Raw genomic sequence first — 19305 nt, forward strand, 5'->3', positions numbered from 1 at the left:
TCCTCTTGATATTATGTTTGAGTTTCACTAATTGAACGATTAGATGGGTTCACTCCTCCTGAAATTACGCTGTGAACTTCACTAAATGTGCTCTGTAGGTAGATTACCAGTGAATCCTTATTCATGAGAACATCTCAATGTATTACAGAGATTAGAAAATGACTCCAAAACATATTAGCAAGATGGACAACTGGCTACTTAAATTAGCTTAGCTAAGCTGAAAGCTTTTGATTTAATGGAAAATCAGAAACAATTACTGTGTATTGCTAAAATATTATCAGGACAAATGTAATATTGTATACTGGTAGTATTTCATAGCACTACACAACTTTTTATTTGATACGATTGTTTTGTTATGAAGAAGCAACATGATTTCAAACAGTGACAAACCCACCTTGCTACTTAGTAAAGTTGTTTAATAGTTGAAGAAGAAGAATGGCATCTACGCTAATATTAGTCTTTCTGTTTATCCCGAGTTTTACCGTAGTCAAGCGGATCCGAGCCGTATCCAGGTGAGACCGAGGATCGGCGCCTTGACACGAGCACAACGCAGCCCTGAAGTATCAGCAGAGATCAACTAGATCATCCATTGTCAACTAGATCATCCATTGGAAGGCCTCATCGACACGACAGCCAGTGGCACAGCTCCTCAACAAACCGTCCGTACCGCAGTGATGAATACGATCCTCAACTGGATGGAACTGAAATAAATACTTTGAACGTTGCGATCCTATCGGACTTATGATAGCAACCTGAATCGTAACAAAGCACTGTTTGCCAGAGGAGAACTGGCCCCCCGACTAAGCCTGGTTTCTCCCAAGGTATTTTTTCTCCATTTTAACACCTATTTGCCACCTGTTTGCCACCTGATGTCACCTGTTGGAGTTTGGGTTCCTTGCCGCTGTCGCCTTTGGCTTGCTTAGTTGGGGACACTTGACATTTGATATTCAACAGTGCTTTGATCTGCCTGCATTGACACTATTCTTTAAGAGCTGCTGTGCAGCCAAAATGATATACCAGTTATCAATGTAAAGCTGCTTTGACACAATCTGCATTGTAAAAAGCGCTATATAAATAAAGGTGACTTGATTTGACTTGACTTGAACTACGCATAGCAATGCTACTGCATTTTACACATTCGACTGTACACCATTACCAGTTAAAGATGAGTCACATTTCATCTCTTTGTGATTTTAAATTGTGATCGAAAAAGTTTCTAATTTGCTTTTATAGAAATTGTGTATTTTATTCTGCAGTTCAGATGTTATATTCAGTTTCTGCAATCAAGCAGAAAAAAAAAAGCTCTATAATTTGATCCTAACATTACAAGTAAGATGTTCTTAGTTTCATTTACAAAGATATTCTGGGGGGGGGGGACTAAAAAAAAAACTCTGGTAATTGCTCTTGCATTGTGTGATTTTGTTCATTTACACTGCCAGAGCGTTCCCACCTGACATGTAATGTACTTTACGAGCTTACACGTACATGAAATCTAATAGCAAATGATATAGTAATTTATGCCTATTTGGCGTGCTGTCCAGGGAAGGGCGCCGAGCTCGGAATTTGGCCCAAACCCAGAGTACACCCCTTCCATGACTGGGATAGAAACCAGCCAAGAGCAAGGTGATGGGGTGAATGGAGGGATGCTGTGAAACGTGTCGCGGGATAGAGGTGAGAGACGGGCTTATATACAGGCTTCTCCTTGTGCTGATTGGTTGATTACCCAAACGTGCTCCTCCCGAATTCTGTTAAATAAAACTTCATATGTTGAAAAGTTCTCCATTTAATTTTGTTATCCTCCCACAAACAGTAATTTCACAAGTTCACTCTTACAAATAATCAGATAGAGTAAAAAGTATGCGTATTTGGCATGCTGTCCGAAGGGAGGGCTCCAAACTCAGAATTTAGCCTGAATCCAGCATACTCCTTATATGCCTGGTTAGTAGTAACCAGGTGATTGTGAGGAGACGGGGTGGTGGAGGCATGCAGAAAACTATCGAGACCATAGGTGAGTCAGCTATATATATATATATATATATATATATATATATATATATATATATATATATATATATATATGTATAGGCCTCCCCTCATGCTGACTGGATAGGCAATTTGAACATGTTCCCCCAAACTTAAAGGGTTAGTTCACCCAAAACTGAAATTTGTGTCATTAATTACTCACCCTCTTGTTGTTCCAAACCCATGAGACCTTCATTCATCTTGGGAACACAAAATTAAGATATTTTTGATGAAATCTGAGAGGTATATGACCTGTCCATAGACAGCAATATAATCAGCACTTTCAAGGTCCAGAAAGGTACTAAAAGGCATCGTTAAAACCGTCGAACGTGACTGCAGTGGTTCAAACTTAATTTTATGAAGTGATTTTAATAAAAGTTTAATAAAACATCATATTGTGTATGGTATCATTAAACTGCTGGTTCAATTCTCCATGAAAGGCAAGTAGATCCCTGGTCTCTTGTTTGCAGCAATTGTTGTTTTCTTTCTTGCATCTTTTTCCATCTGCAAGTCAAACTGTTGCACGATAACTAACTTCATCACTGCAACACACACCCCACACGGCATTGGCTTCTGGCTCTTTTCACACTTATATTTTACCAAGATTTATCCCATTAATGTTACTAGGATCTTGTACAAGGACCACATTTTCCAGCATTCTGCCTCTGGCTTGCATTCACGCAGAATGCTCTTATAATTTTCTGGAACCAAAGTCCATTGTGAACACAGCCCTTACTTTTCACCAGAACTTCGCACCATGTCTAGGAACTGCATCTTTGGCTCACATTGTTCTTCAGGTGATCACACTTATTTCTCCTGTGGACTTTCTCAGTCTTTGGTGACTTTGAAAGTTGAATTTGTTGTACTAGAGGATGCAAAAGTGATTGACTCCAGTAGAGGGTCTTGACACAATAAAGCTCTTTAAAATATCAAATGGGAAACCAGCTGTGAACATATGATTATACCAGTAAATCTCAAACATCTTTCAAAATCTGTGTTATTGCATTTAAAAATAATAATAATAGTAGTAATAATAAATAAAAAAAACCTGTTAAATTGGAATAAATCATATACTGTAATATGCCCAGTCCTCCAGGTTTTCCTAAAGGTTAAACCAGGTGGCTTTAATTTGTTTGCAGGAGAAGCTCAGTACAATGACACCTTTACTGCTACAGTCAACCGCTGTCTTAAACTTGTCACTGAATTACAAATAAAGTATACGTTTGTCTTGCAGTTTAGCTTTATTTTTCACAACCCAACACAATTACATATTTCAGAAATTCAGCACCATCAAAAGACAAAAACATAACCTCATCATACCACTATTCATCTACAGATATATGACCTATATTGAAATTATGTGTACAAGCCTCATCTTCAGCATCCATACAGCTTGTTGATCCTCAGGATGTCGATGCTTGGACAGTCCCTGCCTCTGTCCGATTTCCACCGTTGCATCAGGAATGGGAGTGATGGTTTCCAGCCCAGGCTGGACGGCGAAGGCTGTTCTTCCATAGTGCATGATGGAGCCGTAGTCGTATGGAGTGTTTTGGTTGTTGGTGTTCTGTTTCTCGAAGTTGTAGGACATATCAGCAGACAAGTTCTCCCAGTTGATTTTGACGTATTTGTCACGATCACTCCTGGTATGCTCGTGGTAGAAGCCCAGGGCATGATTCAGCTCATGTTCAGCGATGCCAGTGTACACACAGCCTTGCCTGTTGAGGGAGACCACCTGTTTGCCACCAGTTCTACCTAGAGAAGAGTAAGCACCTGAGAGGAGAGAGGAAATAAAGGGGTTACATATCTGATTTAATGTTTTTGTTGTAAAAGAGAGTCCTGATTATTTTGTATGATTGTTCTCACCCATCTTTGTTCTCAATACTGATGTAGTCAGTCTGAGATGATCTGGCCACAAAGCGGATGCAGGTTTTGGCATGAAAGGCCGACATGGCGTTCGCAATCACAGATCTGTCGGAATTGGCTGCAAACAAAAGGTTCCACGGGTTTAAAATGGCATCTAAATGAATCATAGTTATGTTCAACGAATGAAGGAGATTCACGTACAGAATTCAGCGCTCACTATGTACGGGACCTCCACTACGTTGTTCGAGTTTTTCTTCCAGAAACAGTTGTTGTTCAAGCAGTAGAGAGCATTTCTGGTTTTGGGAAAGACCAGATCTCCTTCAAGCAAGACTTCAGATGATCCTGTATTTAAAGAGAAACATATTGATGAAATAACACAATATACTTTATAAGCCTCAATCACTTTTTGCAAATGTGACCATTTACTGGCTTTATAGAAATCTACAAGGTGCCTGACCATTGTTGGTGTCCAAAATTCTTGTGGTGATGTCGATGGTTTCAGGCTCTGATACAAATACGCCTTCAAACATCTGCTCCTGGTGGTAGAAATAGAGATGTTTAAAACAACTCATTTGAGGAGTGTTAATAATTTGAGAGAGAGACTAGATAGGATCTTACCATGAGAGGAGACGCCTGGGAGATGCCAAACAGCAGCAGCAGAATGGAGAGGGAGGCTCTTGTGTCCATGTTGTGTCCTCAGTCTGTAGCGATGTCAAGGATGCTCCTGTGCTGAGGTCTGATGTCTGCGAGCTGTTCTGTCTGGACTTTATATTCACCTGAGTAGGTGGCTCCACTGGGGGATTATGGGTAGGGTCTTAGTGTCCAGAGTCTAAAATGTGTGCCTAAAGGGAGGAAGCTCTGACCCCACCTGTTGGTCCAAATCTTTGCACAATCATAGAATATACCTCAGTTTGTTTATCTAATTCTCTGTAATGGACGTGCTTTAGCTTTTGGACTTCACCACATGCCCTAACACAGTAATATAGAGGGATGGTCCACAATACATTTCACGAGTTCGTTTCCTCATAAAATCTTTAAGCTAATAAGGTTACGCGTATTTGGCTTGCTGTCCGCTGTGGAGGGGCTCGAGGAAGCAGCTTCAATTCGAGCTTGGATACACCCCCCAGGGACTACTAGTACCTGGAAGAGGAGTACGATAGATGAGATGCCTAATTTATGTGGTGGAGTTGGGGAGGTGGAGGGATATCGAAACAACTGATGCCAGAGCAGGGTGAGTAGCTGCTTATATGCTCTGGATGTAATTGAAAGATTAGGGTTCCCTCCTCTTGATATTATGTTTGAGTTTCACTAATTGAACGATTAGATGGGTTCACTCCTCCTGAAATTACGCTGTGAACTTCACTAAATGTGCTCTGTAGGTAGATTACCAGTGAATCCTTATTCATGAGAACATCTCAATGTATTACAGAGATTAGAAAATGACTCCAAAACATATTAGCAAGATGGACAACTGGCTACTTAAATTAGCTTAGCTAAGCTGAAAGCTTTTGATTTAATGGAAAATCAGAAACAATTACTGTGTATTGCTAAAATATTATCAGGACAAATGTAATATTGTATACTGGTAGTATTTCATAGCACTACACAACTTTTTATTTGATACGATTGTTTTGTTATGAAGAAGCAACATGATTTCAAACAGTGACAAACCCACCTTGCTACTTAGTAAAGTTGTTTAATAGTTGAAGAAGAAGAATGGCATCTACGCTAATATTAGTCTTTCTGTTTATCCCGAGTTTTACCGTAGTCAAGCGGATCCGAGCCGTATCCAGGTGAGACCGAGGATCGGCGCCTTGACACGAGCACAACGCAGCCCTGAAGTATCAGCAGAGATCAACTAGATCATCCATTGTCAACTAGATCATCCATTGGAAGGCCTCATCGACACGACAGCCAGTGGCACAGCTCCTCAACAAACCGTCCGTACCGCAGTGATGAATACGATCCTCAACTGGATGGAACTGAAATAAATACTTTGAATGTTGCGATCCTATCGGACTTATGATAGCAACCTGAATCGTAACAAAGCACTGTTTGCCAGAGGAGAACTGGCCCCCCGACTAAGCCTGGTTTCTCCCAAGGTATTTTTTCTCCATTTTAACACCTATTTGCCACCTGTTTGCCACCTGATGTCACCTGTTGGAGTTTGGGTTCCTTGCCGCTGTCGCCTTTGGCTTGCTTAGTTGGGGACACTTGACATTTGATATTCAACAGTGCTTTGATCTGCCTGCATTGACACTATTCTTTAAGAGCTGCTGTGCAGCCAAAATGATATACCAGTTATCAATGTAAAGCTGCTTTGACACAATCTGCATTGTAAAAAGCGCTATATAAATAAAGGTGACTTGACTTGACTTGACTTGAACTACGCATAGCAATGCTACTGCATTTTACACATTCGACTGTACACCATTACCAGTTAAAGATGAGTCACATTTCATCTCTTTGTGATTTTAAATTTTGATCCGAAAAAGTTTCTAATTTGCTTTTATAGAAATTGTGTATTTTATTCTGCAGTTCAGATGTTATATTCAGTTTCTGCAATCAAGCAGAAAAAAAAAAGCTCTATAATTTGATCCTAACATCACAAGTAAGATGTTCTTAGTTTCATTTACAAAGATATTCTGGGGGGGGGGGACTAAAAAAAAACTCTGGTAATTGCTCTTGCATTGTGTGATTTTGTTCATTTACACTGCCAGAGCGTTCCCACCTGACATGTAATGTACTTTACGAGCTTACACGTACATGAAATCTAATAGCAAATGATATAGTAATTNTCTGTAGATATGTTGGTCTTGATTATCTCTAAGATATGGGTGAAAACACTTATTAGCTTTGGTTTGAAGTGTAAAAAACAAAGTGCACCATTTTCCAACAGTTAGGTTTGAAATGACAAGCCCCTTATACAGTAAATCACTTCATAAAAAAGGCTGTTTAATATAAAGGCAAGTTGCAAGTCCTCAAAAGTGGCTATACTGCTGTTTGCATTTACATTCTGGAGACTTGACATTTGACATTCAACAGTATTCTTGACATTTATTCAACAGTGCTTCTGATCTGCCTGCATTGACACTATTCTTTAAGAGCTGCTGTGCAGCCAAAATTATGTACCAGTTATCAATGTAAAGCTGCTTTGATACAATCTGCATTGTAAAAAGCGCTATATAAATAAAGGTGACTTGACTTGACTACATCCCATTTGTGTTGACTTCTGGGTGAGTGACACCTCTGACTGAGAAGACTGTTGAGCCCATATGTAGCATCCTCTGTCAAGTCACCCAAACCTGTAGAGGAATTGTAAAATAACAGAATGAAAATGATGACATCACACAGCCGACAAGGCCCAAAAAACATGACAATTCTAAATATCTACACATATTCTACAATGCTGCATTTGCAACATCAAAATAACCATTTAGTCATTATCTTTACTCATCAAAAGAAAATGCAACTTCATGTAAACTATACCAAGATATCATACAAGTGACTAATAATTTGGTAGGAGAGCTTGTGAAATTGTGATTGTCAAGCATTTCATTTGTGGTTACTTCAGCAGAATAACATGGTGCTGATATAATTATTACTTTAAAAGCCACACAATAAGTATTCAATAGTCATTTTCTCCTGACAAAAGTGATTAACACAGTGTTCAACTTCATAATAAACACAAAACTTCATGTCAGGTAATGTTCATAATTTTCTTACCATTTGCCCATTCTCTCATTTCCAGTTGAAGGACAGCTTTCAGGGTTTTCAGGTCCCAAAGTAGATCTGTATAGAAGTCTAAAATGACAAGCAAAATTATTTTTAGTGTATGAACCAATATTTGATATGTCATCTGATCACTTTATATTCATAATACAGGTTATTCCTTTCAATCCTTTTCAGTTTGTATAAAACATTTGTTTCTTGGAAATTGAAACAGGTCTCTTTCTATTTATATGTAATTATATGTCAATATTAAATCAGTTGGGTGCATCATTGTAATGGCCTCCATACAGTAAAGCAAATGTCTCCAACTACATCACTTTTAAATTCATATAAAAGCCTAATCAAATTACAAACTGCCACAAAATATAATTGGTTCCTTCCTGGACCATGTCTCACCCATCCACCAAGTTAGAAGTAATCCTGCTTGCAAATACACAAACACAGGTAAAAACATAACCTCTTTGACAGACGTAGATATCAGTTATTCAGTGTAATGACAGTTAAAGATCATTTTTAGTATTGCAAGCCATTAGATAATGTACTGCACAACACCAACCTCTATTTGAAGTCATGGCTTTTAGCATGTCCAACTGACAAGAAGGGCCTCATGTTCTGAAGGGGCTGGAGCTCTGGACAGTCAGAACAAAGTCTTTGTAGGTATGGCCAGTATTTGCAGGCAATGTCCATACAAATAAAGGGTGATGCCATGCATGGAAGCAAGCTGAAGCTGCAAAAACATGAGGTACACAAAAATGATTTGCCCCAAAACATATTAAGGGAAGCCAGCGACACAATATGCCTGCAGAATGTCAACTCCAGTCCCTCCTCATCCACCTTATTGCTGGATCTGTGGGAATTATCTCTGGCTGCCAACCAATCCACACAACAAATGCATGACCTACATTGTTGAAAATCAAGATGACAAATGATCGTTAATTCATGATGGAAACATTTTCAATGTCTTTTTAAGGCTATGGAACAAATTAGCTTTAGCATAGAACACTAGTATACCTTGCAATACACTTTAAACCGTAATGTTTGCTGGGGTGCAGGCAGGACAGCTAAATTGCTCTTCCTTGCAGATGGAATCAATTTCATATTAAGCAGTAACATATTCAAGTTTTAAATGCAACACATGCAACATTAAATATGTAAAGAGAGAATGAAAGACCAGATAATTGACATAACATGTCCAATAATGATGCATACAAAATTAACATTTAACACGATTTTTATTCAGGTTATTTCTAAAGATCTCTATCTATATAGCACATTTTAGGCAATGAAGAACAAGCAAATAACTCTGTTTATGTTTGTAGTTTTCACATGGATGTTTTTAAAAATTCAAACCTGTTTAATAAATCATCATACTACCAACTTATTTTAAAATTAATTTAAAAGTTTTAAAATTCATTCTTCAAGAAGGGAGGCGGGCTCCCAGGAGTCTTTCCATTTGGTCCCACTGTAAAGAGAAAATGTTCAAAGTAAAAATTTACATTTGCTGAGTAGCTCTGTCAGGCTAGAAAATTGATATATAATTTTATGAAATATAACCATTAAAAAATATTAATATACAGTACAGTCCAAAAGTTTGGAACCACTAAGATTTTTAATGTTTTTAAAGAAGTTTCGTCTGCTCACCAAGGCTACATTTATTTAATTAAAAATACAGTAAAAAACAGTAATATTGTGAAATATTATTACAATTTAAAATAACTGTTTTCTATTTGAATATATTTCACAAAGTAATTTATTCCTGTGATGCAAAGCTGAATTTTCAGCATCGTTACTCCAGTCTTCAGTGTCACATGATCCTTCAGAAATCATTCTAATATGCTGATTTGCTGCTCAATAAACATTTATGATTATTTTCAATGTTGAAAACAGTTGTGTACTTTTTTTTTTCAGGATTCCTTGATGAATAGAAAGTTCAAAAGAACAGCATTTATCTGAAATACAAAGCTTCTGTAGCATTATACACTACCGTTCAAAAGTTTGGGGTCAGTAAGAATTTTTATTTTTATTTTTTTGAAAAGAAAAGAAATGAATACTTTTATTCAGCAAGGATGCATTAAATCAATCAAAAGTGGCAGTAAAGACATTTATAATGTTACAAAAGATTAGATTTCAGATAAACACTGTTCTTTTGAACTTTCTATTCATCAAATAATCCTGAAAAAAAATATTGTACACAAATATTTTGTACAATTGTACACATTAAATGTTTCTTGAGCAGCAGATCAGCATATTAGAATGATTTCTGAAGGATCATGTGACACTGAAGACTGGAGTAATGATGCTGAAAATTCAGCTTTGATCACAGGAATAAATTACTTTGTCAAATATATTCAAATAGAAAACGGTTATTTTAAATTGTAATAATATTTCACAATATTACTGTTTTTTTACTGTATTTTTAATTAAATAAATGTAGCCTTGGTGAGCAGACGAAACTTCTTTTAAAAACATTAAAAATCTTAGTGGTTCCAAACTTTTGGACTGTACTGTACATAATAACATTTCAATAACTGTTGATAGTGTTACAGTTACCCAAATGTTTCAACTGTTGTGTTTGGTGTGTATGTAATAAACTGTACATTAGTACACTTACCAGGTCTTGCATGGAACCCAATGAATGAGGACCTCATCTGTTCCCTATAGAATAAACATAAAACAACACAATTTTATACAATTTATTTTTTCCACAACACAATATCAAGCAACATTTGCATTGGGTCAAGTCTTGCAATTGTAAGACCTATTTCACGTCAATACTTGCAAAAAAGTACTATGGCTATGAAGGAAAATCAAAATCCAAGAATTACTTGCAAAGTACATTTATTTACAGAACTGTGTGTGCAATTGTAGGTTTCATATTGATCAGACAGTCAGACAACAAAGAACAAGTAGCGTTAAATGAACAGCAACATAAGCTTGAAATTAAGACCTACCTAAACATATTTAAACCCTACCACATAATACATTAATGTATGTAAGACTTTTTCTACATATTTGATGGGTGGTAACCGAGTATTGATCGGATAGTAGTCTACATCATATGATCAATACGTACAGCCAAATTCTTGTCTGCTATTGCAAAGTAAATTTTGTTGTAAAACTGGTTACATTAGAGTTCAATGCATGAACACTAAATATAGATTGTTCTCCAGACATCCAGTTGTAGAGTCAAGTGCTCAAAAAATGCAGATTTATTATTCATTGTAAAATAAAAAAAAAAGGATTAAATAAAATAATAATAATAATAATAATAATAATAATGATTGAATGCAAGTACATTGATATAAAGCAAGACTAAAAAGTCTTTAGAAAGACAAACCTCTCTCACTCTTCTTTTCAAAATCTTGGAGTAGTCAAAGTTGTTTTCCCTGGCTCTCCTACAGCATTCTGGACACTCATCTAAAATACAGGCAATATGACATTGAAATAAGTATACCAATATACAAGTATAGACAATATAGCAAACTGTGACTCCAGAATCAAAGTGTAGTTGATACATCATATTTTAAATTCAGACAATGTACTTAACACTTTTTTTTTTGCTTCATCTTGCTGGCTCCCCTCTGTTGGACTAGATCTGTATAAAGAATATACAAGATATCACACATTATTAAACATTATATATAAATACAGTAAGTCATTACAAAACTAGAATGTACCGTATTAGTCAAAAGTTTGGACACACTTTGGACATACATATATATATTTTAGTACCATATGCTCCACATACAGTAACACATTACTGACTATTAAGGAACTATACTTCACTTCTGTGTCTTTTTTTGGCCTTCTGGCCCTGGGGTCTTGTGGCTTCTGATGAGCCTGTTGTATCGGTGCCAGTAGCTTCTGGAGGTCTGGTGGTATCGGTGCCAGTAGCTTCTGGAGGTCTGATGGTATCGGTGCCAATAGCTTCTGGGGCTCTGATGGTATCGGTGCCAGTAGCTTCTGGAGGTTTGGTGGTATCGGTGCCAGTAGCTTCTGGAGGTCTGATGGTATCGGTGCCAGTAGCTTCTGGAGGGCTGATGGTATCGGTGCCAGTAGCTTCTGGGGGGCTGATGGTATCGGTGCCAGTAGCTTCTGGGGCTCTGATGGTATCGGTGCCAGTAGCTTCTGGGGCTCTGATGGTATCGGTGCCAGTAGCTTCTGGAGGTCTGATGGTATCGGTGCCAGTAGCTTCTGGAGGGCTGATGGTATCGGTGCCAGTAGCTTCTGGAGGTCTGATGGTATCGGTACCAGTAGCTTCTGGAGGTCTGGTGGTATCGGTGCCAGTAGCTTCTGGAGGTCTGATGGTATCGGTGCCAATAGCTTCTGGGGCTCTGATGGTATCGGTGCCAGTAGCTTCTGGAGGTTTGGTGGTATCGGTGCCAGTAGCTTCTGGAGGGCTGATGGTATTGGTGCCAGTAGCTTCTGGAGGTCTGATGGTATCGGTGCCAGTAGCTTCTGGAGGTCTGATGGTATCGGTGCCAGTAGCTTCTGGAGGGCTGATGGTATCGGTGCCAGTAGCTTCTGGGGGGCTGATGGTATCGGTGCCAGTAGCTTCTGGGGCTCTGATGGTATCGGTGCCAGTAGCTTCTGGGGCTCTGATGGTATCGGTGCCAGTAGCTTCTGGGGCTCTGATGGTATCGGTGCCAGTAGCTTCTGGAGGTCTGATGGTATCGGTGCCAGTAGCTTCTGGAGGGCTGATGGTATCGGTGCCAGTAGCTTCTGGAGGTCTGATGGTATCGGTACCAGTAGCTTCTGGAGGTCTATTGGTATCGGTGCCAGTAGCTTCTGGGGGGCTGATGGTATCGGTGCCAGTAGCTTCTGGGGCTCTGATGGTATCGGTGCCAGTAGCTTCTGGAGGGCTGATGGTATCGGTGCCAGTAGCTTCTGGAGGGCTGATGGTATCGGTGCCAGTAGCTTCTGGAGGTCTGATGGTATCGGTACCAGTAGCTTCTGGAGGTCTATTGGTATCAGTGCCATTAGCTTCTGGAGGGCTGATGGTATCGGTGCCAGTAGCTTCTGGAGGTCTGATGGTATCGGTGCCAGTAGCTTCTGGAGGGCTGGTGGTTTCTGTGCTACTTGTGGCCTTCTTCTGTCTTTGAAAATGAACTTGCAGAGAAGAAAAACATCAAACACAAGAAAAATTAAACAGTTAAAAATTAAAAGTTTTTCTCAGTGGCACTTTATTCCATATAGCCTATGACTAATTATTGAAACCACAAGAAAGAGGACCTGCGGGTGAGTGTCATGATCACCAGTGAGAGTGCCCTATCAGCCACTAGAGGGCACTCCATCCCGGACTCTTATTTCCACCCGTTACATGGACTACAATTCCCATACACACTCACCGGACTCATTATCCCATGTCATTGCACCCAGCTGTTTGACTTTGACAGCTCATTGACCCTTGCCTGTGTCTGGATTACGCTTTGGATTACCCTACAATAAATGCTGCTTTTGTAGGGTAATCCAAAGCGTAATCCAGACACAGGCAAGGGTCAAACTCCAGGACAGTCCACATAAAACATCAAAACCAGGAACCAAAAGTGCACGTAACATAAATTAACAAACCACAACCAAGGACAGAAACAACTGAGTATAAATAGACAAACACTAATGAGGAACACAAAACAGGTGGGTGCAATGACATGGGATAATGAGTCCTGTGAGTGTGTATGGGAATTGTAGTCCATGTAACGGGTGGAAATAAGAGTCCGGGATGGAGTGCCCTCTAGTGGCTGATAGGGCACTCTCACTGGTGATCATGACAGTGAGTGATGATAACAGGCTAGTATTTAAATTAAGATTGATTTTTACATTACAGGTGTGATATGTCCAATGGCCAGAGAATGCTAGCTTCAATTCAATTCATAGCAAAAATCTGATTGGCTGAGAAAACAGGCGACTGTCCTTCAGTTTTATATTATTATGAATAAAAAAGTTCCTGTTCAATCCAGACTAAGAGTTCAGCAGTGCTCCGAATCAAAAAGCTGAGCGCATGTCATTAGTAGACTGATTTGGGCACAAACTGCATGTATATGGCCCCTATCAGAAATGGGTAGGTAATATATACTTTAACTTAAAACAGGGGCAAATCAAAGACCTAACACATACTTCTCCCATCAACTGAAATTAATGCCACAAAACTGTCTGCCTAAATACTTTTTATCTAGCTTGTTGACTTCACCAAATAGTTTCCTTTAGCAATAGAGCCATCACATGCTGCTTTATCCTATTACGGCTGAAAGTAATGCTCATTTTTTGCATCGATATGAAAAATAAAGAGAATGATACTTGTGGGTTCACATTCTTTTGAGTTACCAGTGTTTCCAGATTACAGAGCTTCATATCCGTACAAAAAGACTTACTCTTGAGCACAGCTTCATACATTAGCTTAACTTTCTGAAGCAAATCATGTTCCAAAATATAATCCCCGCCTAGGATGACATCGGCCACCAAGGTTCCCCGGGATTTCTTCCCCAACAGTAGTACGGGGAAGAAATCAAGTGCAGCAAGTTTGTCAAGCTGAAATAAAAACATAAAAAAAAAAAAACATGCACAGAATACAATGATTTAATTTTTAACATTAATTTCATGACAGCTGTTTAATGGTCATATCTGATAAACAACTTATATCAAGAAATTAATTACTATTGGTTTATAACTACATATTTAAAAAATCCTATCATTGTGATAATTTTTTCTGCTTCAGCAGCCATATTTCCATCAATGTATTTTTATATGCTTTTTGAAGTATCGCATTGGAAAAAAAACATATTTAGTCAAAAAAAAAAAAGGTCATGCTCGCTTGAGGTGGTTTTTGCCTTTTTCAAAAAAGAGTTAATGCGCTGAACGGCACATTGAAACAGCTTTGCCCAAGTTCTGACGTAGCGAACATTAAACTCACATGACTGATCAGCTGTTTACGCAGTCAGGCACAATGCTAAGCGGAGGAAAAGTAACTAACCAGGATTCACTCAGTAGCGGCAAGCTAAGAGGGAAGAGCCCAGCACTGAAACCCTGTCTGACAGGCAGTGTAGGAAATGTGGTGTATTGGAGACCGCTTGCCTGGTGTCACTCAGGGGCCTGAGTCCTTCTGATCAAGGCTCAGCCTGTGGATGGTGTGATGCCAGTGTCGTGCTGAATTTCGACTCCCTGCCAAATTATGACCACCCTCACCCTCAAGTCTATCTGAATCTTAACCCCACCCCTAATCCTAACCCAAACCTACTCCAAAACTTCCATTACTAGGGTGATCTTAATCTGGCAGGTTTTTTAAATTTGGCACCACACCGGTAATGGCCCCTGTAGCGCCGAGGTCCCGTCTCCTAAAGGGCGGGATGTTTATGAATGCAGCCCAAAAGCAGGTGGTAAACAGGGCAGGTTAGGGGCGTCCTCAGTGCGGGAGGATCACCTCGCGGGATCTTAATTTATTTACTCCAAACCAGTTGATGGAAACACACCTGATTCACATTTGATTACATTTTTCTCTTTTTTTTGCAACATTTCAAAAGTTTGCTTTACAATCACATGGAAACATGGCTATTGACTGTTAAACTTTACTGTGATAACTGACTTCACTTCATAAATCCCTTAGCCCTGACCTAACCTTACCAACACATGGCTGCTATTAAGGACGACCGTCCTGTTGTTGTTTTTCTTCAGCGATGCCTTCCATTCCGATTTTTTATTTTGAAAGTTGCAGCGAAGAGATGCAACTTTTGCTTTATATGGCTGCACTTGTTTGCAATGCGGGCAGGTCTTATAAGCAACACTTATTAGGTTGTTGCACCCTGTGCATATTTTTTGTGTGCTTCCTGGCATCTCTAAAATGAAGTAAAAAATGACATTAAAACCTTAATACAACATGTTTTTGTAACGTAATATCCAGTAACAACTTTTTGAAACTAGGTTGTTACTATAAAGGCGGGTACTAATGGCTAGCCGAGAAGAGTCTCGCTGCAGCCTGTGGTGGACATCCAAATGTGGTCATGTCAATCACAGTACAGATTGCCTACACCAAACACTTATCTCTAAACCTGTAACCAATGAAATTAGCAGCAGGGCGGGATTTCTGGTGAAGTAATTTTTTGGGGGTGGGGTTAATGCGCTTTCATCATTTACCTTATGCCTAAAAATCCTTTTAATGGAGGGTATGCATAGACGTCCCTTTCCCGCCAGAACACGCCCCCTCAGCTGGACTGAGTGGCAAAAGAACCTGCTGCATGACTGGATTTAATAAGAGAAACTGCGAAAACGCAAGTAAAAACAAATGATTACACTAAAGTTTGGACTCGAAAGTGGTCCTTACAACTTGTCAAATAAACCTAATCCATGGATATTGACATGCAGCCTGGAGTCGTGTTTCCTGACAGTTATATGTGCCTGATTTCAACACCAGGGAAATACACAAAGCAAATCTGACTGTGAATATTTTATACAACTACAATATCGGTAGGCTTGTCAACACTGTATATAACAATACAATATATACGCCACGGTATAATTTGACACAAAATGCTAACTACAAATCCATGTTTCTCTGCTGGAGTCCAGCTGTTTCTGTGAATTGCAGTGATCCATTTGCTTCTTTTTTCTGTAGCTTTCGGCAGTCTGTAAAATTATACCTCAGGTTTTGTGTCAAAGCTATTTGTACAGTCAGTCGCAAAGCTCTTTGCTGTTTTGGATGTGTTTTGTGTGTTTTTTGCGGCATTCACGCTGAAAACCAATCCTGTCAGTCTTTTGCCACTTAGTGGGCGTGACCGCAGTCATAATGGTTGACGGTGACGTCACGTGCATACCCTCTATTGGAAACCAACATACAACAAATTGGGTTCCAGGGGTGACACAGGGATGGGGAATCACCATGGATATGTGTATATATGAAGACTTCAGATGCAAAGCCTCTAAGTGTCATCTGAAATTTTCTTCTAAAATGAGCATTTTTATCAAGCTCATATGTTTATGTTCAGTTATTTCACTTTAATGTCACTGAAAAGGACCTATTAATTGCCATTAAAGTGAAATAACTGAACCTAAACATACAAGCTTGATAAAAATGCTCATTTTAGAAGAACATTTCAGATGACACTTGGAGGCTTTTGCATCTGAAGGATATGTATATACATCTAATGGGGAGTCACGAGGTGACATATTGGGCACGGACGCGGCTTCTGATGTCACACTTGGCTGTGGGCGGAGTTGGATGTCCACCGCAGGCTGCAGCCTACTTGAGATAGTCCTCACTGCAGAACACAAGATCCAAGGGGCGGAGTGTATCTCCTCCCACTTTCCATAGCCCTAAACCTACCCGACTCCGCCCCCTGGCTCTAACCCTACCCATCTCCACCTCCTGGTTCTAGATCCAACTCCTCCCACTTTCCATATATCTTAACCTACCCGACTCCGCCCCTTGGATCTTGAGTGTTCTGAAGTGAGGGGCTACTGGCCTATTTGGGCTGGCCTAGACGTATGGGCAGATTCAACAGCTACATTAAAATGCATGTAGAATACATACATAAATGTAGTAATGCGCACTCATAAGCAATGGCTATGGCACAAGTTGGTGCTACATGGAAAGACTAACCTGCTGCTTTTCTATCACTTTCATATGTCGGGAACCTGCAAGCACATATAAAATTGTTTGGTGATGTAAACGTAGTTTCTTACTGTGTGGGCGCGCGCGCACACACACACACACACACACACACACACACACACACACATTGATAGTGCGCATGTTTGCACACGGCGTTTTATGGCAACACATAATTGGTCGACAGTTTCATGGGATTTGTAGTTCTTAAGGTATAAACGCAGATTAACCTCATCTAATAATACATCGAAAGTAATGCAATGTATATCGCATTTGTTTGCACATATGGATGTGCTCATAACTGGTGAACTGGTGATTTGCTGAATGTGTGTATGTGCAAACATATAAGTTTTATGTTCAGACAGTTCACCGTTAGCTCACCAACGTTAGCCACCTAGCTAGCTACAAAATGTACTACAGAAACATAATTGAAGGGCATTGCTTTTATCAGGAGTGCTCACACACGATTCTAACATCACATTTACCATTACAGCAAACATTTATCACTAAAAAAAGAACTTAGCAAGCGCTAATTTTAGTTCACTATAGCCACCTGGCTACAAACGTACCTACTTTGCCAGGGTTCTGTCGATGTATGCTGCGGCTGTAATTTTTGTACTGCAGAGTACGTAATGTTAATTGAAGGAAGCTAGCTAAATTAGCTTATCTGTTCTACTGGCGTCGTGAGCACTCTCATGATTCTAACGTTACATTTACCATCAGATTAAACATGTTTCAGTAATATAACACGAATCACGTTACATTTATCACTAAAATAACACAGTTTTAGGATAATTGGATATGCTGTAGTGTACATACCTCTGACTGTTAATCGAAATGTAACATGTCCTTCTCTTTAGCGACCCCAGTGGACGTTTTTGTTTCAGAACTATAGCAATACGTACCTGGTGGTACATATTTGTGGCGCTGCAAAAAAGTGCGCAGAGGTACGTATTTCCTATGAGACCAGGTTGTGTGCACTTCAGTTCTAGACCAGGGCTTCTATTTAATTCCGAAATCTTTAAAAGGTAAAGGAGAGAAGCATCCTGTCTCTGTTTGAAAGACTGATTTCATCTGAAATCACTGTGACTAGTAGATTAAGTGGAGTCTGATGTTTTCAAAAATCTGCACCCAGGATGGGTCAAACTAAAGGCCCAATGAATGGAGCATCGGGTCCTTAAAAGATTAGTTCACCTTCAAATGAAAATTAGCCCAAGCTTTACTCTCCCTCAGACCATCCTAGGTGTATATGACTTTCTTCTTTCTAATGAACACATAATATCGGAGAAATATTAATAAATATCCTGATGCATCCAGGCTTTATAATGACAGTGAACAGGGGTCATGAGTATGAGCCGAGGAAAGTGTCTCCATCCACATCCATCCATCATTAACATACTCCACAAGACTCCAGGGAGTTAATAAAGGCCTTCTGAAGTGAGGCGATGCATTTGTGTAAAAAAGAAGTTATGAAGTAAAATATCTACCTTCTGCCAGACTGCCTTCCGTATACAACTTATGGAAAAAGTAGGAAGGCTTAGGACACAGCATAAGCGTTTTGAACTGTGAGAGTTTTACACTTACTTTGTAAGTACAATTCGGAAGACGGTCTGGCGGAAGCTATTATTTTACTTCATAACTTGTTAAACATGGATTTATTTTTTATGATGGATGGAAGTGGATGGAAGCACTTTCTTCAGCTCATACTCGTGAACCCTGTTCACTGCCATTATAAAGCTTGGATGCGTCAAGATATTTATTAATATTTCTCTGATTGTGTTCATCAGAAAGAAGAAAGTCAAATACACCTAGGATGGCTTGAGGGTGAGTAAAGCTTGAGGTAATTTTCATTTGAAAGTGAACTAATCCTTCAAATAATTGAAAGTATGGGATACCCAGAAATAGACAAAATAATATCAAAATAAATTAATCATAATCTAAATCTAAATTTTAGAGTAATTTGAAATGGGATTATCAGATTAAGTAGAGAGCTAGAATCAAACTGAAACAGATTTCTAATAAATTAAGTGAATTTTACAGAAGTACAAGACCTACATCTATTATATTCTGGGCCAATGGGTGCTACTTACAAT

General features: G+C 39.2%; 1 protein-coding gene, 2 long non-coding RNA genes and 1 pseudogene across 6 annotated transcripts in view; all 4 read right to left on the bottom strand.

Annotated features, from left to right (window-relative positions):
• LOC125274624 (polymeric immunoglobulin receptor-like) overlaps window positions 1-19305 on the bottom strand; it is an 859185-nt gene that overhangs the window by 392493 nt on the left and 447387 nt on the right. The window lies entirely within an intron of this gene.
• Window positions 3400-5822, bottom strand: LOC125274997 (annotated as a pseudogene).
• LOC125275007 lies at window positions 6692-11679 on the bottom strand. Of its 2 annotated transcripts, none has more exons than XR_007186364.1 (7): window positions 11404-11679; window positions 11165-11212; window positions 10955-11034; window positions 10229-10272; window positions 8629-9079; window positions 7612-8515; window positions 6692-7190 (listed from the first exon to the last, which is right to left on the bottom strand). It is a non-coding gene; the product is annotated as an uncharacterized LOC125275007 (long non-coding RNA). The 2 variants fall into 2 exon arrangements; XR_007186365.1 differs by having other exon boundaries at window positions 7612-7689; window positions 8174-9079.
• Window positions 12451-18180, bottom strand: LOC125275029. The gene is made up of 4 exons (XR_007186371.1): window positions 18032-18180; window positions 17204-17238; window positions 13986-15443; window positions 12451-12726 (listed from the first exon to the last, which is right to left on the bottom strand). It is a non-coding gene; the product is annotated as an uncharacterized LOC125275029 (long non-coding RNA).

The sequence above is a fragment of the Megalobrama amblycephala genome, linkage group LG1, assembly GCF_018812025.1.
Source record: "Megalobrama amblycephala isolate DHTTF-2021 linkage group LG1, ASM1881202v1, whole genome shotgun sequence".
NCBI classification, from domain to species: domain Eukaryota; kingdom Metazoa; phylum Chordata; class Actinopteri; order Cypriniformes; family Xenocyprididae; genus Megalobrama; species Megalobrama amblycephala.